This window comes from Ochotona princeps, chromosome 15 (assembly GCF_030435755.1).
Source record: "Ochotona princeps isolate mOchPri1 chromosome 15, mOchPri1.hap1, whole genome shotgun sequence".
Classification (NCBI taxonomy): domain Eukaryota; kingdom Metazoa; phylum Chordata; class Mammalia; order Lagomorpha; family Ochotonidae; genus Ochotona; species Ochotona princeps.
Genome location: NC_080846.1, coordinates 57,963,607 through 57,991,138, shown reverse-complemented (window position 1 = coordinate 57,991,138; position 27,532 = coordinate 57,963,607). Strand labels below are relative to the sequence as shown.

General features: G+C 40.7%; 1 pseudogene; it reads right to left on the bottom strand.

Annotated features, from left to right (window-relative positions):
- Window positions 1-24,789: 24,789 nt before the first annotated feature.
- Window positions 24,790-24,964, bottom strand: LOC131482065 (ATP synthase membrane subunit K, mitochondrial-like; annotated as a pseudogene).
- Window positions 24,965-27,532: the final 2,568 nt, after the last annotated feature.

Below are 27,532 nucleotides of genomic sequence, written 5' to 3'. Positions count from 1 at the left end.
GGGGCCCAAGGACTTGGACCATCCTCCACAGCTTTCCCAGGCCATTAGCATGGAGCTGAATGGAAAGTGATGCTACCAGATTGGGACTTGAACTGGTCTTCATGTGGGATGCTGGTAGCATTAGCTCCAATCGGAGATATATATATATATATATATATATATATATATATATGTATATATATGTATATGATATACATATATATATACATATATATATACATATATATATACATGATATACATATATATATATACATATATATACATATATATATGTATATATGTATATATATGTATATATATATATATGTATATCATGTATATATGTATATATGTATATATATGTATATGTATATATATGTATATGAAATATATAATATTTCAAATGTATAATATATGTCAAATATACATATATAATATATAGTATTTGAAATATATTATATATTTCAAATATATATATTTGAAAGGCAGATTTGATGGAGAGAGATGGAGATAGAGAATGTCTTTGATCTGCTGCTTCACTCCCCAGATGGGCACAATGGCCAGAGCTGAGCTGATGGAAGCTGAGAGCCAGGAACTTCCTCTGTGTCTCCACTGTGGGTACAGAGTCCCAAGGACATGGGCCATTCTCTGCTGCCTTCCTATGCCATGATCTGAGAACTAGATGAGAAGTGGAGCAGCCGGGACATGAACTGGGGCCCATCTACAATGCCGGCACCACAGGGTGGAGAATAAGCTTGCTGCACTGCTGAGCTAATGGGGCCAGTTTAAATGTTCCATGTTTAGTTGATCACTCAGCTGCATGTCGCTGTGAAGCTGTATGTGTGTGTGGGTATATGCCATTAAGGTCCAAATTCCGGTGTTCAGCTCTGCTCTGTTTAGCCATGAACATGAATAGAATAGCTTACAGCCAGTGCTTGATTAATACCTAGACAGTGGACCTGGTGCAATAGCATAGAGGCTAAATCTTCACCTTGCATTCACTGGGATCCTATATGGGCATCAGTTTGTATTCCAGCTGCTCTACTTGCCATCCAGCTTCATGCCTGTGGCCTGGGAGAGCAATTTAAGACTGCCCAAAGCCTTGGGACATTGCACCCATGTAGGAGACCCAGAGGAGGCTCCTGTGTCTTTCCTTCAGGTTGGCTGAACTCCGGCCATTGTGGCCACTTGGGAAGTGAACCAGCTGATAGAAGATCTTTCTCTTTGTATCTCCTCCTCTCTGTATCTGCCTTTCCAATAATAGTAATCATAATGATAATCTTTAAAAAAGCAAAACAAAACAAAACCCTACACTGTATTACTGGGCATCATTGAATGTTTGTCACCCAGGGACTGTTAGAAATGTGCATTGGATTCAGAAAGAAGTAGTTTTTGTTGCTATTTAATTGTTAGAGACAAAGAACCAGCAAGAGCTAAGAAAAAAGAAAGGTATAAGAGAGATTATCTTTCTTTTTGTTGAGGAGCAGGCATGTACCATTTGATGTGTGGAAGTCTTTTTAGTCCATTTGCATTGATTCCATTTACTGAAAGCTTAGATTTTGTGAAATTGGGCAAAGCGATTTACTGTCATTCCCCCCTGAAACCAATATTCCAGTTCTTTTTTGTGTCAAAATGTCAGTGCTTGTAAAAGAGGTAGTTGTTCAGTCCTATCTGACCATTAGGGAAGAAGTTACAGTTTGAGTGAACACATTTACACTTAGTATTATAGTGTTATGCCCAGGTGCTTTAAGAAGTTTGTAGATATAAAAGCTGTACAAGGATTTAAAATTCTTATGCATCAGAATAAATTTAGCTTTTAATTCTATTTTCCCACAACCTTCTAAGTATCCTCATATTAGGCAAATATAATAAAATTACAATTTATAGAAAATAAAATCGATGCTAATTAAAGAAGTATGAGTTAAAGACTGAGTAAAATGTATCAAGTTTACTCGGGTTCTTATTGTAGAGGCTCTTGGCAAGTGAATAAGTTGATGAAGAAGATGGAGCGGGCTCGGCGGTGTGGCCTGGTGGCTAAGGTCCTTGCCTTGATCCCATATGGCTGCTGTTTCTGATCCTGACAGCTCCACTTCCTCTCTGTCTCTCCTCCTCTCAGTATGTCTGACTTTGTAATGAAAATAAAATAAATCTTTAAAAAAAAAAAGAAGAAGATGGAGCAAGCAAGTAGATTAGGAGCTGAAGATCGCTATAAAGATGTTTTTTGACCCAAAGCTTTCACAGTCATAATTCTGTGATATCCTCCTGATGAGCAAAATGAAAACTTAAATGATGTCTTCCTCCCTGTGCATCGTTCAGTTTTGCATATGGAAGACACAGCCAGTGCTATTTTTGTTCCTGATTGGATAGGGCAGAAGGTCATGACCAGCATTAGTTTGGTCAAGATAGGGTGTTTGAATGGTCCTACCTGGACAGTGGGTGAGATGGTGCCGTTTGGGGACATGACTCACAATTCCTGACAAGTTCTATGGAATACAAGTGCCTGTGATTATCATTAATCAGGAAGTCCCTTCTGCCTGCATTCTCCAACATCTTTGTAAGCTTGCTCCAGAGTAAGCTTTCTGAACTCAAAAGTCAAACACTTGCTAACTTTGTTTCTTCTCTTGGGGAAAGGCCAACACTATTCTTAGAAAGTGTCCACAAGAGCACCCTGGGTTTGATTTAACACTCCTTGGCTTAGGTGGTCATCTTCCTGGAGCTGGAGGGACTCACTGGCTCAGCCCTGGGGGCTTGGATAGCTTTGTTTGGCCTGCTTGTTTTGCCTTTCCTTAGGCTGGCTATCCTCCTGCTGTTTTGAATGTATTTTGTATTCCCTTTCTTTGAATTTAATGCTTAATTTTTCCCCTTGTACTTAAGGCTGTGTTGGCTGGAGAGGGTGGTTAGGTGGTTGACCAGTTGTTCCTTTTTTTGGTTCACGTTGATTGGCTTGAATTTTGTACATTTTCCTTATCTGATCTTCCTTTTGTGCTGGTTGATGTTTGAGTTCTGTAGAGGATCCTGATGTACATTTCCTTCCTTACTTTTCCTCTTTTTTGTGGTCTTAATGTTTTGATCACTGGGGTGCGATGTATTTGAAGTTTCCCAATTCCTTAAAGAACAAAATGAGTTCATGTAGATTTTCTTCTTCCAGAGAAGATTCCTCCCTCACTCTCACTTTTTGTCCTGGAAAAGCAGTACATGCTGTGTTGTCATCCTGTGTCCACCGTGCCCCAGTGTTCCCAACCTCTGCCTCTGCTTACCTCTTGGGCCTCTTGGTCGCTGACCTGGCAGCATGTCCCACTGTGCTGCTCGTGCTTGTGGACTGGTTAGTGGTTAGTAGTGGCTGACCTTGCCTGGTGTGCCATTTCCTGGAGAAGGTGGTTAGGGTAGGTACCAGTGAGGAAGGTGTTTGCAGTCTGTTGCTGTGTGACTTTTGAGTCTCTAGCCCTGTTACAAGCTGCTGTCAGATTTCAGACTTTGGCTGTTGGAGCTAATTAACTCAGGCCAACAGTAACTCTGGGTGGAAAGGTGTTGGTACACCTTGGAGAGTTTTTTCAACAGGGTGAGGATATTGAACTGTAGGAGGTTTCCAGTTCAGACTGCTGTTCGTGGATTGGTGGGCGATGGGCTTCAAACGGTCGCCCACCTAGGCTTCTTGTCTTCTGTGTTACATAGCCTCTTGTCTTCCTCTTACTCATTCATTCACTCACTCATTCGTTGCAGTGCCTTTTCTGTCCTTCCTGTTACATTTTGTTAATCATTAATCCTTTGATGTTATTTGGGCCATAAACATGTCTAGTCACCACCCTACCTCCTCCTGCCAGACAGAAGGGAAATTTTACTTACTCTTCCTTTAAGGGGAAGGGTGCTCTGACCAAGGGTGATGTCATCCCCACGCCTCACCTTCAAACGCTACAAAGCTCGGTGAGATGTCTCGGTTTCTCACTTCTGTTCCCGTTTGGCTCTCTTTGTGGAATAAGTGGGAACTACCATAGAGTGGTTCTAGACTCATCAAGTCTGTTCCAGAGCACACTGATTTTTATTTTTTTAAATTTTTTAAAATTTTTTATTATGTTTTGACAATTTTTACATAGTTAATTAGGGTAAAAAGTTCAAGGGCTATAGAAAAGTGGGTAAGACTATTATTTCCATATTTTTTCCTTCATGTATCTGAGGTAAAGGGGGATACTGAGGGAGAAGCCCCATCCAGTTTGCCACCAACCCCAGGTCTTGGATGTGGGGCATGCTCTGAGATTTACACTGATTTTTAAAACTCTCTTTTAAATGTTGTATTTTTGATTATACAGTACAAGAGGCCCAGGGTTTTCATCCCTTCTGCCCTCTGCATTCCACCCCCACCCCATTTTCCCTTCTGTTATTACAGGAGTGTAGTCCTTCAGCAACAGTCATAAGTCCATCATTCTGCTACTGAAGTATATCATGATATTTTTAAAAACATTATTAACATAAAGAAGCAGGTCTAAGAAGATAACCATACTTTCTTTCCTCTTTCATTCCCTTCCTCAATCTCCCCTTCCTTTTTTCCTTTAATTTTTACAAAGACATAGTTTCAGCTCACTGTATAATCACAGACTTAACTCACCAGTAACTATAATATTTAAGTAAAAAGTAAGACCATTATAATCACTGAAATATGCCAGTCTCAAAAAGATAAGCGTGATCTGTTTTCTTTGATATGTGGCAGTTAACATAGGATACCAATGAAGTATAGGAATGAAATTGGTATTGTGATGTTTTTAGTTATTGCTTATTACTCCTATGGAACTAGGATCTTTCTACCTTCTACACTGATTTTTAAATATTAAAATCGATTATTGGCCTTTTTCTTTTTTTCCTGCTTTAAAGTGTATTAGTCAGGCCCAGTGTAATGGCTCAGTGGTTAAAATACTCACCATATGGGCGCTGGTTCATATCCTGTTTTTCCTACTTCCCATCCAGCTCCCTGCTTGTGGCCTGGAAAAGCAGTGGAGGATGGCCCAAAGCCTTGGGACCCTGCACCCATATAGGAGACCTGGAAGAAGCTCCTGGTTCCTGGCTTCAGATCAACTCAGCTTTGACTGTTATGGCCACTTGGAAAGTAAAAACAGTGTGTGCAAGATCTTTCTCTGTAAATCAGACTTCCCAATAAAAATAAACAAATCTTTTTTTTTTTTTTTTTTTTCAGAAAAGGTTTCTGATTAGGTTCTCTAGAGGTAGAGAATTGGTAGGAAATCAAGTACGTGAAGGGGAATATACTAGGGGGTTAGCTCTTGTGAGTGTGGCAGCTGACAAGGTCCTGGCATGCTCACTCCACATCTAAGTCAGTCCAGGGCCTCAGGACCAAGGGTGCTGAAGATGTGTCCAAGAGGGCGGGAGGTTGGAATGTCAGCCATGGGGCTCCGGGTTTGGTCTTGGAGTCCAGGTACCTGTACCCACAGCTGACATGTGAGGCAGGGGTCAGCTTGTCTCTGTGCTCACAGTCCAAATTGCAGTCCCATTCTTTTTCTTCAGATACCTGGCCATTGAGGATGCCCACCCATATGGAAGCCAGGTCTGCCCACCCAGCGCAGTCAGTTTGCATGCTAAGCTTACGTGGAAGCACTCTCACAGGCACAATAATGCTGCCCAGGTTTCAGAGTATTCCTTACCTTGTCAGGTGGGCACCATAAAATTACCTACCCCAAAGAGCAAATACAGGAAGTAATAATAGTGGGGTGGGTATTTGTGGCAGTTAAGATCTGGTTTGAGAAGCCTGTATCCCATATCTGAGTCTTTGAGTTCAGGTTTCAGCTCTGCTTCTGATTCCAGCTTCCTGCTAATGTGCACCCCGGGAGGCCGCAGATGACCAGCCAGATGCTTGGGCCCCTGCCACCCAGATGGGATACCTGGGTGGAATTCTTGCCGTTGACTTCAGCCTGGCTTAGCCCTGCCTCATGTGGGCATTTTGAGGAGTGAAACAGTTAGATGGAAGACGTCTTTTCACTCTGTCAGTTGGCTTGCTCACTCAGCTTTCAAATTAAAATAAAAATACATAATAAAAATGTAGGAACTAATAGTGATAGAACAGACTTGGGATACATCCAACTTTGCTGTATTTCAAAGTGTGAGCAAATAAAATAGAAATAAATATATTTTTTAAGCATAGGGGTTGTGTAGGAAGAAATCTTGTGGATTACTTCTTGTGTGGGTTAGTTTTTGGAGATCTTACCCTGAAACTTTGATGTAAATGTCACTTACCATGATTTTTAATAGTTAGACTTTTCTGTGAAGTGTAATTGCTTAATTTCTAGAACGACAGCATAGAATGGGCATTCTTAATCTGAAATTCCACACTAAAAACTGTTGGGGGATCTGAAAGGTGAGCTGATTCCCTGAGTGGAAGATTGTGCACCTGACCTGGGGAAGGGTTCACAAGCTGAAGGTACGCTAACAGTACTGCAGATCGTCTCCTCCGGCTGTATATGAAAGGTGTGGGTAATGAATTTTATGTTTAGACTTGGGTCCATCTCTAATATATCTTGCTGTGCAAGCAGGAGTTTTAAAAAGTTAGTGGAAAAGTTGAATTATCATTTAATTCCATTTTCTACAAGCTTTTACCCCCTCCCCATACACACTTCACTTCAGAATCCCCAAACATCTGAAATCCAAACCTTTCTGGTCTCAGACATTTCAAATAAGGGATTTCAACCTGTACATGCAGCTTTAAAGTTGTCTGCAAGTGCGAAAAAATGCCAGGTGAGTTAACTGAGTGTGTATTTAAAAGCTTGAGCAGAATATAAAACCATCTTTAACCTTCATGAATAAAGATGCTTGTACTGTGAGGATTAAGACAATCGGGCATGATTTTCCTGACAGTGGCAGCATTGCACCCATTTGCTGCTATAAACCATTAAGATGAGATCAGTGTGTGGGAGGTGCCTAAGATTATTGTTCAGAAGGTGAATTATGACCCCACAGATAAAATTGAACATGAGAGAAAATGACCTCAGAGTGAAATATTCTGGTGGGAATGGGACAGAAACCTTGTGTCTGTATTTGTGGAGTAACAAAGTTAAAATAGCTCTTGTTGGCCTCCAGTTGGCCTGAGAGGCCACAGGATCAACTCATCGAGCATGACAAGCTCTTTACATTTCTCCACCCTGAGTCAGTTCTAACATGATGTTGCTTCCTTTAAAATCATGATTATGCAAGCCTTCAAAAACTCAGCTAATGACGTTCGTATTCAGATCACATCTGGGCTCAGGTGGTCTGTTTTCAGTCCCACCCATGCTAGTTCCTTACCTTGTCTGTGGCTCGGTTTCCCAAATAATGACTCCTGAGCCTCACTGGGTGACTGGAAGATATAGATGCTATTATTATTGTCATTGTTTCTGTTACTTGAAGATGTTTGAATAAAAGCCTAGTATTGAAAGTTTAAGTGAAGTAACTCATGCATTCAAGTACTTGAATCTCTAGAACACATCTCCTGTGTTCCTGGGGAATGGCCTGTCTGGCCTTGTCATGGAACAGGTCTTTCCCACAATGTCCAATGTGGGCAGCAGGGGCCCTCCGTGAAATCCAGCTGTGGCTTTGAGTGATGTCACATGATCTCTACCAGGTGGCCAGGTGGGACTTTCTCAGGTGGACACTGCTTGGAAGTGTAGAGGAGCGAGTGCTCCTTGAGCAAGGCCACAGTTTCCCTGCAGGAGCCTGGAGTTGAAGAGGTGCTTTGCACTGATGCTCCTCTGAGGGCACATTATTGCTTTGGATGTCAAGGTTGAGCCTCCAGGTGCCCACTCTGAGATAAATACCCGTATGTTGGCTTTTTCCTCTTTCTATTGATTCACTCTGCTTAGTACCTCTCTTCCTGAGGTCAACTTCCAGATAAGACTGCTGTACCCTCATTGTTTTAAGAGGCAAGAGAGCCCTCAGGCTTTGGTTCACTAGTGTCTGCCATGGTGGGGCAGGGCTGGGCTGCGCTGGGCAAGCTAGGAGCCAGAAACTCTGGTTTGCTGTGTGGGTGGCAGGAATCCAACCACTTAAGCTTTCACTGCTGCCTCCCAGAGTGCATTAGCAGGAAGTTGAGTGGGGAGCCAGGGCCCACATACTCCAGTGTGGGTGTGGATGTCTTAATCACTAGGCCAGATGCCCACATCTCTTTTATTCTGTGTTGCTGTCATCTCTGTTACTTTCCTGCATCTCAATTGCCTGGAGTGAAAGCCTGACCTTTTCCAGATGTCATCAGCTAGTGAGCACACCTATTTCTGGCCTGGACCTCAGCATTCCCAGGAGAGAGGAGTTGAATGCTGGGACTGTTACAGCCCTCTCATGGGCTCATCTGCTCTCCTGTGCCCATGTTGGCCTCACCTGGTTCTGGATTGGGAGCTTAGCAGTGACAGGAGGGTTTCAGAAAGTGCATCTTTGGCTTGTCAAGGTTTATTGAAGGAAAAGGGCAGTGTTCCTTAAAGTGATGTTTTAGAACTGATAGTCTTAGAATAATATTAGGACATATTTTCTGTTGCCTGGTACCCTTATTCTAGTAGCAATTCTTGGAATTCTGTGGCCATTAAAGTAGCCTGGGTAGTATCCCAAAAGTGACTCCATTTATGTAGTGGCTAGTCTCCATGCTCACTGTGTGTGGAAGCTACTCAGACATCTTCATCAGGCAGTGTGTGTCCGCATGGCTCCATGAACTCATGCTCTTGGAATTGTCAGCATTAGTTGAGTTGTACAGATTTCTAGTCTGTTCTGATGGACTGTACATTTCAGGCAGGCCTTAGAAGGTGAACTGCTGTATGCTTTCCACTTGCTACCCTACCCTTCTGCTGTTTTCTTGGATGCAGTCACAGGTAATGTGTGAGCAAAACTAATCTTGAGACATGACAGAAGCAAGGCTTACATCATCGATGCCTGTGCAGGTTCTCCTCGTGTTTCCCTTGGAGGAGCCAGCCTGGAGCAGGGGCGGCACAGGTTTTGCTGCTGCGTATGGCACCATGGCATGGGAATACACCCAGGAGGGAGAACATTGGGCTTGGAGTTCAGTTAGCTCTTTGTTACTGGCCAGAACTTACCAAGAAACAAGATTAATTGTTTTCATTAAAAAGCAATGTGACAAATGAACATGTGAGCACGCATGTGTTGTCTTCTATGGTGCTGTCTACACACACACACACACACACACCCTGCTGTCTTCTGTGGTGTTGTCTCTTCTCCGGGTGTCTTGCTTGGTGGTTCATATGTTGTTACTTCTGCTCTCCTCTTGTGTCTGTGTGTCCACTGTGTCCTGTGAATGTGGTGGCGTCCTGTCCTTTTTCCAGCTGAGTGTCCACTGCTCTAATGCACTTCCCTGTCTCCTCTTGTTAGTGTCCTGGATGGGAAGCAGGGCTAATGGGATTAGAACTAGCATCCATATGGGATCCTGGCCCCTGCAAAGTGAGGTCTTTAGCTGCTAGGCTATCTTGTGCTGGGCCCAGAGACTGTGGCTTTTTAAAAGAATTGTTTTGCCTAATTTTCAGACCTGCAAAATGTAGAGAATTAATATTTTAATTATTTTACCCACATCTAATTAAAAAAATTGATGGGAACTCAGATGCAAACATTTATTTGGGACCTTCTGCAGGTTTGTTGATTTTGGCCTGCAGAGGATGAAAACTCTTGAATAGTTGCAGAGGGGCCATCCGGATCAGGATTTTTTTGCTCACACTGATGCTCAGCTTTGAGGGTGAGCAAGGTGACCATGCCTAGTGCTCTGACTAGGCCTCTGGGTCCTCCCCTAGAGCTAGGAGAGCCTTGATGCTGTTGGAGGAAACTCGGCACTGTTAAAGGTTAAGATGCCTCTGAGAGAAATGCCAGAATGCTTCCTTGGGTGTGGCATGAAAGTTATTGTGCTAGTGGGGGAGGGGCTGACAATGGCTAAGAAGGTTTGTAAAGTCAGGAGGTGGACTGGAACATTTTGTACTAAATGCATTTTCATTTATTACTTTTTTTGGTATAATGATACACATTTTTAAAATTTCAGATGCATTTACAACTGATGTTCTGCATTGGACTGATCGGTCCAATTTACTGTGTGTTTGGCCAAACAGGTAAAAGAAAGTTTTCTCAACTTTTCATTCTGGTACTGGTGTTTTGTTTTGTTTTGTTTTGTTTTGCTTTTAAATATTTATTTGAAAGCCATAGTGTGAAAAAGGGTGGGAGAGTGAATGTTCTTTGATCCATTGGTGTTCTTCAACTCCCCAAGTGGCTGCAGAGCCACGGCTGTGCCAGGCTGAATCCTGGAGCTTCATCCGGATTTCCTGTGAGGTCACAGAGGCTCAGGTACTTGGGCCATTCTCTGCTGCTTTCCCAGGTGCGTTAGCAAAGACTAGATCAGAAATGGAGCAGCGGGACTTATTTCTCACATGGAATGCCAGTGTGTGGCAGATGGTGGCCAACCTGCCGTTCCATGATAGCAGCCTCTTGTTTTCACTCTTGACCGGGGCTACTGGAGAAAACTCAAGTCCAATGTTGCCACTTCCCTGGAAGTCCCACAGTGACACCATGTCCTCAGACTGAAGGGCAAGGGGCCTCCGTGGCCAAGCTGCCTCCACTCCAGTCCTGTTGTCTTGCTAAAGGCTGAGCTTACAAGCATGGATTGGACAGGAATGGCTGAGTGTGCAGAGAAGTCCCGGCAGGTAACGTGTCTACAAGTAGATCATGATCTGTTTGTTCCTGTTTGGGGTCCAGCCCAGGAGCAGTGCCTTGCTACATGTAAAAGCAGTGGGAGGCTCCATCAGGGAAAACATGTTGGTCTACGTGGATTATACAAAATTACCAATGACAGCAAGAGAAACAGTATGTTTCGGAATGTGATAAATCATACTAGAAATTAAACAGGTTTATACCTTAAGTAATGTGAACAGAAATCAATAAAAACACTAAATGTGACAGTTGAAAAATTTACAAGCAAATACAGAACTTAAAAAATAAGTGACCAGTAAACATGAATAATTGAAGCCTTAAATAACTTGACAGTTTGATGCTCTCTTTATGCCTAGTAGTAAAATTATAATACATTTTTACATTGTATTTTGTTTGAGAGGCAGAGATAGAGTCAGACAGGCATAATTGAGCTCACATGTGCTGTTCTACCACCCAAACTCCCACAACAGCAGGAACTGGACTGTGGCTGATGCCCAGAGGACAATCCAGGTACTCAGTGTGGGTTCAACTCAAGTAGTTGAATCATCACCACTGTCTACCAGTATGGGACATGCGTGTTTTAACCACTAGACTCAATGTCCATCGAGGACTAACATTTGTGACATTACGTACTTGGTATTGGAGGTTTGGTGAAATGGTGTTAATACATGGCATGTGAGAATATTAATAGGTATATTACTTGAGCAGAAATTAGAATGTATTGAGAAGTGTGAAAACATTAATATAATGTTTAGCACATCCCCCTTTTGGAATGTCCAGTGTGTATATTAGATATAAGTGGTTGAAATGGGTGCTGTGGTACAGCAGGTTCAGCAGCTGTTTGAGAACCCATATCCCACGTTGGAGTGCCTATTTATTTCAGTCCCAGCTATTACACATCTGGTCCAGCTTCCTGCTAATACATCTTGGAGAGAGCCAGTGATGGCGCACATAATTGGGCCCCTGCTATATTCATTGCTTCTGACCTCAGGCCTGGCCTAGTACTGGCTGCTGTTGGCCTTTGGGGAGTGAACCAGCAAATGGAACAGCTCTATTTTTTTCTCTCTCTCTAGGGCTTTCCTATAAATAAGTAAATCTTAAAAACAAAACAAAAACAGTTCCAGAGTGCATGCATAAATGTGCGTGTTCACAATATGTGTGTGTGTGTGCATGTGCAAACCACTGTGTATACGGATGAGTATGGTATGTGTGTAGATGAGTGTAGTGTGTTGTATATGTGTGCTGGACATATGTGTATATGTATAGTAATTGTGTGGCTGTGCATGGAGTCTGCACATGTGAACAAGCATGTGTATCGCACACATACATGGAATTGTCCCAACATTAAGTAGGATATATTCAAGTAATGAGATGCTGTATAATAGTTACAAGGTATGTTTTTGAAGAATTTTTAATCATACAACAAAACATTTAAAAAGTGGCATATTAAATGCTATGCAAATTGTGTCATCAGCTTTATTTAAATGGTCTGTGTGCGCTTGCTTACTGTTGTCTCTGCTCAAGACAACAGCCGGAATGAGGTAGGTGGCAGGGGTGAAGTGGTTATCTGGTAGTGGTGTAGATGACTTTTTTGTATTTATGGTTTTAGGAATTCTTCAAATTTCCTGTGAATGAGAACATGTGAAGTTAATGATCGGGAAAGAGATGACAGCCAGTCCTTCCTGTGTTTAGTGTATGAGAGGCATGCTGCTCCTTAGGCAAATTCAGAGACATTTAAGGACACACTGAACAGACCAGAGCTGCCCTGGGTTATGGATCGGATCAGTGAGCACCTCAGTGGCTTCATATCCCTAAAGGAAGGTCCCCAGGGGTCATTTTGGGTAAGTGTGAGCCCTTTACCTGATTGTAAGAAAGTGTAGGACATTTGTGACCATCCCAAATGACAAATTTTGAAATTTGTGCCTTTGAACACAAGGACGTAAATGTACAGAAGGCACTTGGCTTTCATATGGAAAACAAGGAAGACATCTGTCCTTTCATGGCTTGTAGTACCACTTCTGGGGTCAGTCAGTGCCTTCAGTTTGATAACTGTCATGCTCACACAGCATCACTTGTTTCAATGATTCTATTTCTCTCTGCAACTTCATGGAAAATGGTCTGTTCATTTTCTTGACAGATGAAAATAGATGTATAAAAGCCAACGCTAAGTCCTGTGGAGAATGCATACAGGCAGGCCCCAGTTGTGGGTGGTGCATGAATTAGGTAAGTAGATAGCCTCCTGTTTAAAATCTGCAGTCCTCAGGTTCCCGATTTGTATTATATAATACGTGATGGCCAAGAACTGTGCCATTCAGCATAGCAGCCCATGGGCCCTGAGACTGTGGGGCTCTTTTAAGGCTGCTCAAGCTAGCAAAGATTGTCTGCACCAAGGCTTACCTTTCAGTTCTGTTTCCACAAACTTCTTGCAATACCCTTGTTTGGGTATTAGAAATTGAAAGTTACTATAAGTTTCAAATATGTATTGTACTTTATAACTTAGTATAAAAGAATCATTAATAATGTTGAAGTAATATAATTTTGAATATATGCATATATGCATGTTTTAACACATCATTTTAGAGTTAATTTTCCTTTTTTTGTTGTGAATGCTGGATAGCTTTAGAACATGTGTGGTTCACCTTTAGGACATGTGTCATATTTGTATTGGGTAACTTTCCAAAGTAATTAAGCTGTTTGTTGTAACTTTTCTGGTGTGTGTGTGTGTGTGTGTGTGTGTGTGAATAAATCAAACTTCCCAGTGAAGTCTGAGTTAAGATAATATAGAATTGATTTGTGTCCTTAAGAACCTGCCGTGGTTGGCATTTGGATTCTACCCCTTCTGTCATTTTTAACCCTTTCCTTGCATAGGCGCTATTATCGGAACAGAAGGTAGAGAGGCCAGATCAGAAGTCAAGCAGTTTATTCACAGAATAAACAACTGATATCAGAAGATAAAAGCATAATTTTTTATCAGGCATTTGGACCCACATTTTAAGTACCTATTTGTTTTTGTTACCATAGCTGCTCACATAATCAGATTTGTGGTTTGACCATGGAAGAGCATTGAGAAACTTTGTTTCTTTACAGAATTTTTCTGTTGACACTTGGTGTTCTCTTGAGAATGGTATCCAGGGTTGTATTGGGAATACACGGTGTGGGATTGAGTGGGTTGCATTGCAGGGACAGCGACTAGCCCCGGGTCTAACACAGAGCTTGCCTGACTAAGGAAGTGGAGGTGGTGACTGTTGTGCTACAGGATTCACTCAGGCATGGGATGTTCCCAAAAATTCAGCTTCAGAGTTTTGGGACATAATTTTTAAATGATTAAAAGCTCTTTCAGAATGTATTCTTAAAGTGTCTGAAGTGGCTGATACGTGGGAAAATATAATCCCCACTTAGATTTTGTGCTTTGGGTCAGGAGCTATTTCAGAGCTGAAGCTTTAGTCCCAGCTTTGAGCCAGTTGTATCTTGGTCGTCTCTTCCACCTGTTTCTCAAAAGTGACCTTAGTAGTGTTGTGTTTGACTTGAACATTTGTGAAGTCATTGTTCTTTTTGTTTGAAAGCCATAATTAGAAACAGAGTGAGATGTTGCATTCCATTGGCTGATTATACAAATGACCACTGAAGTCAGGATCCCACAGCTTCTTCAGGTCTCCCATGTCAGTGCAGACACCCACGTACTTGGGCTATCTTCTGCTTGCTCAGATGTGTTAGCAGGTAGGTGGATCAGAAGTGGGCAGCTGAGTTTTGAACTGCTGCCCATATGGGATGCCTGCAGCATAGGCTTTACCTGCTGTGACACAGTGCTGGCCCCTATTTATTCTTTACATTTAAGTATCTTCACTTACACTTTATGTAAAAGTCATGAAATTGGTGTGTAAGAACAGATACGATTATCATGCCCTTACTTTTCCCTCTATTTTCATATTACTTAAATTGTTTCAGAGAGAGACAGAGAACTGTAATCTGCCAGCTCCTTCCCCAAATCCCTGTAATCATCAAAACTGGGCTACACTGGAGCTGGAAGCTGAGAACTTAATCTGGGTCTCCCATGGAAGGCTAAGGCCATCACCTGCTGCCTCCCCCAGAGTCTGCATTAACAGGAGATAGGCATTGGAAGCTAGAACCAGGCATGTCAGTGTGAGATGAGGGCATCTTATTCGATAGACAGAATGCCTGCCCCATAAAATACTTTGATTTAAATAATTTCTAAACACTTAAAATGATAGCCAATACTTAGAAACTTTTTCTGACTCTCAGGATTAATTAAATCAGTGTTAAATATCTTAGTCTCCTTTTTGAAGCACCCATCACTAACTGAGATGTGTTTATGCTGCTGTGCTTTTCCTTAACCTACAGTTAAAGTCCGAAAGTTGTGCTGAGGGAATTGCTGTGGGATTTTATAAAGACACTGCTAGGGGAAATTCTGGGAAACTGCCTGATACTTGGGTATGTAGGTTACCAGTTGCTGTCAACTGTATTCAACACATGGTTTCCCTGAGAAGTTTATTTTTTGAATTCACAAATGGAACAATTAAAACAAACACTTAGGTCAGTTCTTGAAAGAGGTGTTACTTTCTCTGGAATGATTTTGTTTTTAAATGAGCACTTTAATGATTTGAGTGAAAGGAGTGCTTTATTTACAAGCCAAGGGTGAGATACGTCATATGTCCCCCTTTTACTTATATTTTCATGTGTTATTTAGACCTTTCTACAAGAAGGAATGCCTACTTCTGCACGGTGTGATGGTTTAGAGGCCTTGATAAAGAAAGGCTGCCATCCAGATGACATAGAGAATCCCAGAGGTTCCATAGCCATCAAGAAAAATAAAAATGTCACCATCCACAGCAAAGGAACAGCAGAGAAGCTGCAGCCCAAAGACATCACTCAGATCCATCCACAGCAGCTGGCTCTGCAGTTGCAATCAGGTGAGACCCAGCCCTCTGCCTCCTGCTCTGCCTCAGTTTCCATGGAGGCCCTCAGGCTAGCCAGTCAGAATGGCTGAGAGTTTCAAAAGCACAATGCTTAAGATTTTCAAAAGGACATTGCTAAATTTTTGTCTAAGATCAGGTAAGTTCAGCAAGTATTAATTTGACTTCCCGTGTTTCACAAGTGTTTATTCTCTTTCTATTCGATAATATAAAAGCAACATTTTAATGTTTTCTTTCTTTTTTTTTTTAATATTACTGGAGTTCTATTATCTGTGGCAGTGCTGGAACTCAAAAGAAAACTTGTGTGCTGTCTCTGAAGCTGATGCCTTTGTGTGCAACCCTCCACCCCTTTCCCCACATCCACGCCCAGTCTGCTGCAGCACACCTGCTGCTCAGTCTGACACACCACAGCCCGTGGATCCTGTCAGGAATCTCTAGCCCCTGTGTACCCAGCAGAGCAGTGTGCTTCCTCCAGGACATGGTTCCTGACTGCTCTCATCTTCACCAACGCTTTCCAGGCTGCTTTTTGTGTCTTTCTATTCCTCCCACCCCCTTTGCAATCCACTTGACAGAGTGGTTTTCCTTGAGATTTAACAATATTTGCTTTCTTTTCTCCTATCTGCCTACCATGAGTTTCTTCAGAAAGAATTTAACAGTGGTACATCTAAACCTCTTATTCTCCTGTTTCTGGAGGGAATGTGCCTGACATCTCTTTCTCTTCTTTTCCATCCTCATCATTTCAATTCATATCCTTGTCACCTCCCTCTTGAATGTTTCTTATTATTTGTTAACTAACTTTTCTATCTATAATACAATTTAAAGTCCCTAAGTTTTCTAAAGTAAAAATAATATTTGGTGACTGACATGCATGTGGTGGCTTCCTGGGACCAACTCCTGAGGTTTGCTAAAACTCCAATTTCTGTCCATCCTAAGTCAGTTAGGAAAGTTAATTTTTGAGACACAAGCTACCTAGTATGGGTTGGGCATGCTGTTTATTTCATCTTTGTACCTGCAAGGCCTCGTGTGTGAAGTATTTGTTGATTGAAATTGAGTGTAGACTCAGTGAATTGTTTCTAGAAATCCAATTTTTGTTGATTTTCAGTGTTTGCCAGGGTAGACAGATTTGCTTGTTTTTCTCTATTTGCTCTTTTTTTTAAGATTTATTTATTTTATTACAAAGTCAGATATACAAAGAGGAGGACAGACAGAGAGGAAGATCTTCCATCCAATGATTCACTCCCCAAGTGAGCTGCAATGGCTGGTGCTGCGCTGATCCGATGCCGGGAACCAGGAACCTCCTCCAGGTCTCCCACGCAGGTGCAGGGTCCCAAAGCCCTGGGCCATCCTTGACTGCTTTCCCAGGCCACAGGCAGGGAGTTGGATGGGAAGTGGAGCTGCCGGGATTAGAACCGGTGCCCATATGAGATCCCAGGGCATTTAAGGCGAGGACTTTAGCCGTTAGGCCACACTGCTGGGCCCCCATCTTAAGCAGGTATGTATAATTGGTGAACGCTACTGGGAAAGCCCAGGAGCCCCTTTCCTCAGCTTGACCTGGAAACACAAAGCTGGGAATCAATTGCTTGCTAAGATTATTGGCTCAGCTTTCATCAGGAAACAGCTGTAATTTGAAATGATTGGGTGGTGAGTAGACAGGGCAGTTTTCTTGAAGCTTTGAGAGAATTTGTAAACTGCGGCTGTTTTTCCACACTATATTTATTCTGAAATTGCCATATATATATATGTATATATAAAACAGGGAAGTTTTAAGGAAAAAAATAGCTAAAACAGCAGAGGATGCAGTGATGCAGATTATGAGTGAGGAAAAGAAGAGAGGGCCAAGAAGAGAACATAGGCTGTGTTCTGAAAACCATAAACCAGGGCCCACGCCATTAGTGTAGAGTGCCAAAAATAATCTTGCAATCACTTCCTGAAGAATCAAGATGGCAGAATAGGGTAAGGACATGTTTAAACAGATGGAGAAATATTAGCCAGAGTGAAGCATAGAAGGCACATTCCAAGAAACAGAAGAGGACAGAACAACAGCAGAGAGGTACCTGGAGACTGACAGACACAGAAAGGCAGTCGATACAATGGTGCAGTGTTGCAGTGACTGATACCCCAGCAGCATTCAGCTAATGGTGATCTGAACTCCACTGGCAGAGGTGAACACAGACAAAGAACAACCCATCCTGCTGGTCTGTTTGATTTGACCAGGAGCAGAGAGAGAGAGTGGCAGTCCAGATGGGTGGTGTGGGAACAGGGTAGATGTCATAGCCCAGTCCACCTCCTAAAGCCAAATTGGGCGCCATTTTGTTTATGGAGGCAAGGGCTATGCGGCAGGATTGCACATTCACTGAGCTGGGAGTGAACTCATTTCTGACTCAGTGAACTACAACGTGGCATCCTACAGGTTCCACTTAAGAGAGGTCTGGGTAGCCCTCAGACCTGACGGCAAACAGATCAATAACTCTAGCAATGGCATATCAGGTGCCATTTCTTACAATGGGCCAAAGAATTTAAGACTTCAGGGGACAACACTGAGCTGCAAATGCACTGAGTTCAGCGAGAACTCATTGGGCTCAGTGCATTGCACTGGTCACAAGGAAAATAATACCAACTATGACTACATATGGGTCAAAATAGGTCTGTGTGGCTCCCAGACATAATGGACAACAGGTTCCGGCAAGATCAGCACCAACAACAACCTAGCTATAGAGGACTCCTAGTGTCTCCCTAAGCCTGGCACCTGCTCCAACCAGAAGTGGGAGAAAGGTTGTACAAACAATGGTAAAGCCTCAGCAGTGTCATAGGAGGTGGAATGTGGTGAGCCAAGAGCTGGGGCTACGGAGACCATGGTGGAAATCTAATATAAGAACCCAGACCTGGAATTCTCTGGAGAGAGTGGCACAATTGGCTGCAAACAACGAGCCATGTAAGAACTGCAATAAGTAAAACTGAACTGTAGACCTGTGGGTGACACAGCTTAGAAACCTGCCCCAAGGAGAAGATTCTGCTAAACAGAAGTATAATGATCAAGAGCAAATGAAGGGACAAAGGCAAAATGAATATTACTGAAGACTCCCCTGCAAAGGAGCAAAACCCTATGCCAACCTGAGTTCACTGAGGAAGACATCGAGAAAATGGGGATACAGAGTTCAAAACAGTTGTTATAAAACTTCTTATCAACGAGAAGCATGTACAGCAGGCATTCAAGGAATTCAAGGAGTATGTCACACTGGAAATGAGTCAGATGAAATCTGATATATCAGAAATAAAGAATACAGTGGAGCAAATTGAAAGTACAGTGGAGAGTCTCCAAAAGAGAATGAAGAAGGTAGAAGAAAGCATCTCAGAATTAAAAGATATTTCCTGCCACCAAGGGGAAACAAACAGAAAGCTGGAAGCAGAGCTGGATCAGGCTTAAAAAAAAAGTATTCAAGAATTGAAAGACACTATTATGACACATAATATAAGAGTTAGGGGAGTCTCAGAATGTGCAGAAAGAGAAGCTGGGTTTAAAAATGTATTTAATGAAATAGTAAGGGGAAATTTTCCTAATCTACAGGAAGAATTGGGATACAACATCCAGGAGGCACACAGAACTCCTTACAAGGTTGACCAAAAGCAATCTTCATCATAACATGTAATAATCAAGTTCTCTTCAATCAAACATAAGGAAAAGATCCTTAAATGTACACATGAAGAAATCAATTAACATATAAAGGAATGCCAATTAAACTCACAGGAGACCTCTCACAGGAAACTCTACAGGCCAGAGGAGAATGGAGCCACACAGTCCAGATTCTAAAACCAAAAAATTGTCAGCCCAGGATAATGTACCTAGGAAAACTTTCCTTTGTCTTTGAAAATGAAATAAAATTCTTCCACATTAAAGAAAATTTAAAAGAATATGCCTCTTCCAAACCTGCCCTACAAATGATACTTCAAGATGTTCTCTTGACAGACAAAAGGAATAGCGCCCACCAAAATCAAACGTAAATGCAAAGAACATCCCAGTAAAATAACAACATAGTACTAAATCAATGAACAACCCACTGCTAAAATGACAGAACCAAATTACGACCTATTTGTATTAACCCCGAATGTAAATGGCTTAAACTCATCAGGCAAACATCATAGATTAGCAGACTGGATTAAAAAACAAAACCACTCTATTTGTTGCCTGCAGGAGGCATATCTCACCAACAAAGATCAGTGGAAACTATATCTCATGGATTTTGATATTTTTTGTTAGTTTCTTCTCTTTAAAATTCTTTCTTCTGATTAAATTCTTGAATGACTCATAGATCATACAGTAGGTTCAAGGAAGTTCTTGATTTTCTTTTTCATTTCTTCAGCGACACATTAGTCATTCAGTAGCATGTTATTTATCTCCATGGTCTTGCTAATTTCTCTTTCTTTCTTCCTGTTGTTTTATTTGTGGCCTTTCATTTAAGAGGATGTATAGTAACTGTGTAATGGAGACTATCAAATCTAGCAGCATGTTATTCAACTTCATGGCATTGTAAATTTCTATTTTTCTCCTGTTGTTGATTTTTGCTGTGGCTTTTCATTTCAGGGGATATACAGTAACTGTGTAATGGGGACTATCATATCCAGATGTGGGGATACAACGCAGTATGCATCTCTACTTCCAGACAAAGATGGACTCCCAATGAAACTGTTTACTATATCGTGACAATAGGATGCTGGACTCTGCCATTGTCCATGCCTGCAGTGATGGACATATTACTGTGTATGAAGAACTATACTATAGTAACTATATAGTGATGGAGGAGAGAATTGGGGAGAGGATATGGGAAGTCCCAGGGCCTATGGAACTGTACCATGAAATGATAATAATAAAAAGAAGTAAAATAAAAAATAATACCCTTGCATGTTTTAGGGAATTTATCCTGATTCTGGAGTGTAATGTACACATTAATTTAAGCATCATAGGGAGGTACTGAGTAATTGCCTTATTCTAGACATCAGGCTAGTTACTAAGGGTAAGATGCTGAGAAAGACAGGTGATGTTTCCTGCCTCACTTGATCTTACACTTGAGTTAGCAGTTGCAGAATATTATGAAAAGTGCTCTGTCGCTGTCCTGCAGTGATAGACTTGGTGCATAGAGTCGATAGTAACATGCATGGACTACTGACTGGTGGTCAACAGCTGAAGTTTATTAACAGCACCAGATTTTTAAAAGAAGGTTGTCATGTAGGCCCCCAGAGAGAAGGAGCTTGAGCCATTTACATCTCAACAGCAAGGTACAGTTTCCAAAACGCAACTTGTTTATACCTAAACCTGTAAACCAGGTTTCCTGTTCATTCACCTTCATATCAATTGCTCCTGGCACCTTCAGAGCAGATGCAACTTGCTATGTCTCCCACAATAGCAAAGATTCTGAATGTCCTTCTACAGTGCTCCAGTAGGGGAAGTACAAATCATCATAGAGTTCAAGTGTTCATTTATAAAGCAATAGGGTTTGAGGGTTAGAAGCAGCTTTCGGGTTTAGTCATTTGCACCTGCAGATTGTATCTGTAATTTAGGCTTTAACCATTTGAAGAGCAGTGCTGATGTGTAGGTTTTTTTAAAAATTTATTTATTAATTACATTGTATTATGTGACACAGTTTTATAGGTACTGGGATTTTCCCCACCCCTCCCAAAACCCTCCCATCATGGTGGATTCTCTCACCTTGTTGCATAACCACAGCTCAAGTTCAGTTGAGATTCCTTCATTGCAAGCAAATACCAAACATAGAGTTCAGCATCTTATTGTCCAGTTAATTTCAACGGCTTCTTAGGGAGACCTTCTCTGGTCTGAAGGTAGAGCCAGCAGAGTATCATCCCAATCAATTAAAAGCTCCAACATGCCATCAGGAACAATTAATAATGTTATGGAATTAATTGACATAGTATTGAGTACCCAATATGTTAAAAATAAATGCGAGTTCTTAACCACATCCTGTGACTACTTCATTGACATTTCAATTTTAGTTTATATACAACGGGTTCTATACATCTTAAAACAGCTATAGATTATTGTTCAGCTGTCTTGTGTCTATTTTCATTATAATATTTAGCCTTTTATAGCATTGAATTCAATCACAAAAAGGACATAGTGTGAGGATCTGGTGGCTTTTAGTTCCTGGGTATTTGGGGCTGAAATCATTAGACTTGCATCTACACTTGGGGTTGGAATTTTTCTTCCAGTATAGCTTCCTGCCTCCTTAAAAAAGCAATCATTCATGTTATTATTTTTTGCTTCATTTCCATGGGCCTGCATCTGTTAATGTGACTCTATCCAGTGTCACCTCATGCAGCTTCTGGCTCAGGAGGTAATCACTATGATAATCTGTGTCCTCCGCTGTGAATTGGCAGCTGACTCACTCTCTTTGACATAGCATAAAGGACCTCACCTAGGATTGAGCACAGGACTGGGAGAATCCTCTCACACTGACAAGCAGTAAGAGAAAATCGGTTCAGGGAGAGGCAGCAACACAGAAACATAGACTTTGGGCTCTCCCTCCTATAAACTCTGAGTAAATCAGATAGTGTTAGCATCAACTACCTCTATCTAAAAGGGGAGCTGGCAAACAATCCGTGTCATACCTTTTTCTCCCTTTGTGGGATCCATTTCTCCCACCATTTTCATTTCACTGTGGATGCTCATAAGTCCCCAGGCTGCTTGCAAACTAAAGAGCATCCCTGTGTTCTTCATAATGTCTAGATCTGGAACTTTTAGACTTTCTTTTATATTATTTCACTTCTATTTTTGTCCCACTCCCACCAAAAAGGAGCAATGAATGAAACTCACAACACATTGACTCAAAAAAAAAAAAAAGAATTGTATCAAGTACATTGTGAGGAGTCAGACTGGTTATTAGGCAGTTAGGGTGTTCTGGGTCCGCGAATCAATTTTCTCAAATATAAAATTGTATTTTCTCCACTATGTCTAAATTCACTAGAGCACATTTCTTCCAAGAGACAAGTGCATAATGAACATATCAAGAACATGCTTCCTCCAAGAAATAAGAATGAAATTAACATATCAGTTCCCCATCTAAAGTGCCCACCCAATTCCATCTCTGTGTAGTGTCAGACTGGTCTGTTTATCATTAGAATGAGACCGGGGAAGTTAACTGGTAACACCTTTTTGGGTCTTTTGTCCCAAAGCCATGTATCATGGAAACCATGAATTTTCCTTTGTTTTTAGAGAAACTCCTTTGAAGCAAAATTTTAAACGATGCCAACAGCCCCTGTGCACAGGTCTCCTTTCTTGAAGCCCCTTCCAGTTCCAAGGATGGGAGCATATTTTCTCCTTTCTTCTAACAAATCTTGCTTGAAAACTAAACTGTCTTCAAGAAAATGATTTTTTCCTGGGAGACAAGAATTGAGGTTGCTGCTGTATTTTGTGTCAAAAAGTCCTGCAATAGTATGAGATTTAGAAAAAAAGAAAAAAGAAACTTCACTTTTAACAAAAGGCGATACAAAGCAAGGTGATTTTTCTTCATGGATACAGCAATAGAAATTTATTTATTCTCACAATATGCCTAAGATTAAGTCTTTCCAGCTTTCCTGATCAGCTTTTTCTGTTGGTTCAGAAGTGTGGCAGGTTTAGAGGTTAAGAAAGAGTACCTGTTTTCTGTTCAGTTTGGAGAGCTTCAGGAAACTATAAGGGAAGTCCATGAGCATGTAAAAAGATTGTTGGGAGAATGAGGAATGTAGAGTATTAGTGGGAAATGAGCACAGGACAGCCCTCACAGGGAAGCATGGTGAGACAAAAATCAAAAAGCAAACCAAGTGTGACCAGAGAGCTACAAAGAAGGAAAGAGAACCTGAAGGCGAAGATCAGAAGAAAGGGGAAAATTAGAACAGATGGAGACCAATAAGGAAAGCTTAGAAAAGACAGGAAACAGTCAACTTGGACTCCCATATACCTTACTAGGAAGGACACAAAGATTAGTTACTCCTCATTAAGGTACTAAAGATTTCTCTGCACACTCCTCCTAAAACTATTCTGCTTCTCAATTGTTAACATATGGTATGTTTGAGTTATAAGCTTGTTTGAACTAACCTAAAGTTCATGAAGTTCAGTAGGAATCACACTTGAATACTATAAGCTGCAAAATATAACAATGAAAATAGACACAAGACAGCTGAATGGTACCCTATAACTATTATAAGGCATATAGCAGCCAGTTGTATGAAAACTACAATTGAAATGTCAGTGAAGTAGTCACAGGATGCAGTTAAGGGCTTGCATTTTCTAACATTTTGGTCACTCAATACCATGTCAATTAACTTCATGATGTTGTAAATTGTTGTTGAAGTTGTGTAGTGCCTTTTCATTGGAGGGGATGATATTCTAGCAGCTCTACTTTCAGACCAGGGATGGTCTCCCAATGAAACTGTTAAATTTATCTGGACAATAAGATGCTGGACTCTCTACGTGGCCCATACCACAATGAAGGAATCATGACTGGATACAAACTGTACTACTGTAACAATATGGAGCAAATCAATTCGGGGGGAGGGCTTTTTGGAGGGGCTGGGGGAACCCCAGAGCCTATGAAACTATGTCATAAAACAAAATTAAAATTTTTTTAAAAAGAAAGAAAATGGAAAATTTGCAGTGCCTGAAGGAATTCTGAGTATGTCTGACAGTATACACTTGCTGACAAAGAGGTAAGAAACAGGCTATTGGACTCACATTGGTAAGACTGTAATACCATAAAGTTTCTTTGAAGGTTACTTTGTCACAACTCTCTAAAAACCTCTTTAAATGCAAATGTCCTTTGATGGGATTCAACTGTAGAAATTATCTTGCATATATTTGGTCCTATAGAAACACCAGGTTTTTATAATATTATTATGGGAATAAAACAGAAACAATCAATCTGTGTCAACAGGGGATTGTTAAAATACAAGAAGACAAATTTATATAATACTATGTATGCAGTGATTGAAATACGTTCTAGTGGCAAAGTGGAAAATAAAAAATGTTGGACAAAGTAATAGAATTATATATCGACTAAGATACTTCAGAAAGTTCCTAGAAAATTAAGTTTAAAATGAGTTTATTTGGGCCAATGCCATGGTACAGATTTTGTTTTTCCAGGTTCATAATTTAATGTACATATTGAATTACCACAGTTGAGTTGAATTAGCTTCTCCAGGCATGAGGGCAGATGGGGAAACAATTTGTAATCGAGTTATGTTGCTTTCACAGCTGGAAGTTTTAGACCTTAAGCTGAAGTACATAACCAGCAAAGCAATGCCTCCATATGCGGCTAGTACACAAGTCATTCTGCCTGTGAGCATGTAAGAGTTGAAATACGTTTTGACTTCAGTGAACTGGAATTGGGCATCAGGTTCTGGACCTGACATGATATCAATCTTCTCAGAGCTACCAACTCCTCAACTGACATCCTTCAAGGCCCACCAATAGTGAACTGGCCCCAGCCGGAAGCAATGGTACAGATTGAGCTTTTATCTGTCACACTCGTGTCAAATGTGGGTACTGGTTCCAGTCCTAGCTTTTCCACTGCCAATCCAGCTCTTTGTTTATGGACTAGAAAAACAGCAGAGGATGGCCCAAATCCTTGGGTCCCTGCAAAAACATTGGAAACTTAGAAGAAGTTTCTGGCTGTAGATCTTTCCCTTTGTAGAAATCTGTCATTCAAAAAAAAAAAATTCTTTTAAACAATGAAGTTATTTTAATGTAAAAATCAAAATTCATTGAATTCTTTTTGTGTAATATGCCTTATACGCAAGCTTTTTAAAAGTCCCTAGCATGAATTTCACGGTTTTAAAAAGCAATTTGTATATTTTATATTATTATCTTTATGCTACAGTTCCACATGTACAGGGATTCCTCCCTCCACCCTTCCATAGCTTCTCCCAGTTCCCCCTGTATTATAACAATAATACACTCCTTCAGCTACAACCTTAAGTCCTACATTCTGCTATTTCAATATATTGTGGCACTATAATTATAAACAATTGTACATAGTCTAGTATGCTACTGTAAAGTTACATGTATCAAGTTTCATTGGGATTCCTCCTTTTATAAAGGAACAGACATGTATACTGCAATATATCTTCACTTCAGATATGCTAGTCTCCATCATATAGCTCACCTATAAAAATGTTATTACATTTATTCACTAATGTATTTTGTGAATTTTAAAGAAAAACACTAATCTTTTAAGTCCATTCTCATAGTGTTTTAAAGTAGCTGTATGTGTATGTGTGCATATGGAATTCTTGAAAAGGCCTGTAAGAAACTGTTAGAGACCTTGTTCTGGGAAACATAACAGAAAAAGAAGTAAGCAGTGTGGAGATTTATTCATTGTGGAGATTTGCCCCTGAAAACCCAGATCACAATGCCTGAGGACTCTGAATCTTAACTCTTTAAGGCAGTCTGAGAATGCTGCAGGGAGCAGACTCCCTACTGAGATTGCAGATAAACCTTGGGCTGGTTAACATGTCTGGGGAGGTGTGAGGCATGTTCATAATCTCCCTGTTCCTTCAGTGATTGTGGCCTAAACATATCTGAGCACAAACACAATTCTGTTGGATTCTATTTCTAGTTAAATCTGTTTGTTTACTAATGTGGGTTCCTGTAATTCATGTTTACTTATCCAGCTGTTTGGAGCCTTGTGATTGTTTCCCCTAATCCCTTGTAACCTATTGATGAAGTAGTTTGCTTACCACTGTTCCATTAACTTGTAACTTTACAAACCTGCTTGACTGAAAAAAAAATTGGTATAAGACCTGAAAAATTCAATAAAGTGTGCATTCATTCATCACACCTGTGTACCCCGTATCCCAAAGTTCCTCTTGGCGTGGATGTCACACTTTAAGTTCTAGTCCCCACTAGAGAAAGAGGTACTTTTATGCTCTCCTGCAGAATTTTATAGTAGGTTAAACCTTTCCCTTTGATAGACAAGCATGCTATATGGTGGACAATTCAAATCCAATGTGCTCCACTACTAATTCATCTCCCGGTTAATGCATGTGGGAAAACAGAGGAAGATGTACCAAGTGTTTGCATCCTGAACTCATTTGGGCCCCTGGGATGGATCTCCTCATGTCTGGCTTAAGATTGGGTTCAGACAGGCTCAGCTAGGTGTGAACCAGTAGATAGAGGATTTCTCTCTCCTCACTTTGTAGCTCTGACATACAAATGAAAATATTTTTAAACGATGTAAGCTTTTTAAAAGGCTACAGAACAGAGAGAAAGGGAAAGAAAGAAATTTGCTGGTTCAATTTCCAGATGGTTCATCCAGAGCTTCATCATGGTTTCCCACAAAAGTTAATCAGCATCTTAACTAGTAGGGCAAAGCTTCATTCCTCATTTTTTTAGTTGAAAAATAATTTATGTCTTTACATCATTCAAATATTTACAAGTAGAGTACCTAATTATTAAAAAATGAAAAACAACCTGAAATCACAAAGTGATTTTTAGACTCATTTTAGACACAAAGGTTTAAGTTCAAGAGACAAAACTATAACTAGTGGAAACATGTACGGGAAAAACTAGCTCATTAAACTGCTATTAGCAAAGCCAAACAATCTTTTACATCAATTACGATCACATAATAAAGCATAAATTTGCATTCACAGTACCCTGACAACTTAAGAAGTGCACTTTCTGCAATAAAAACATAACCTTAGGATTGAAAATATGCCCAACTATAAGACTATGTGAAAAAAACTCTTATTGTATGCATGTATGTAACAGTAGATTAATAAAAACACAGTAACTTCACATTCTAGAATAAAATCAAATGCAAATAAATTCTCATAAGATTTATATTTAAATGATCTTTATTTAAAAGTTGCAAGATGGTTCATTGTGAGCAAAAGAGACACATAAGTAAGAGCCATTACTAAAAGAGAAAACTTGAGAGATTACAAGACTATATTGGCTGAGTGATCAAAACAATTTTG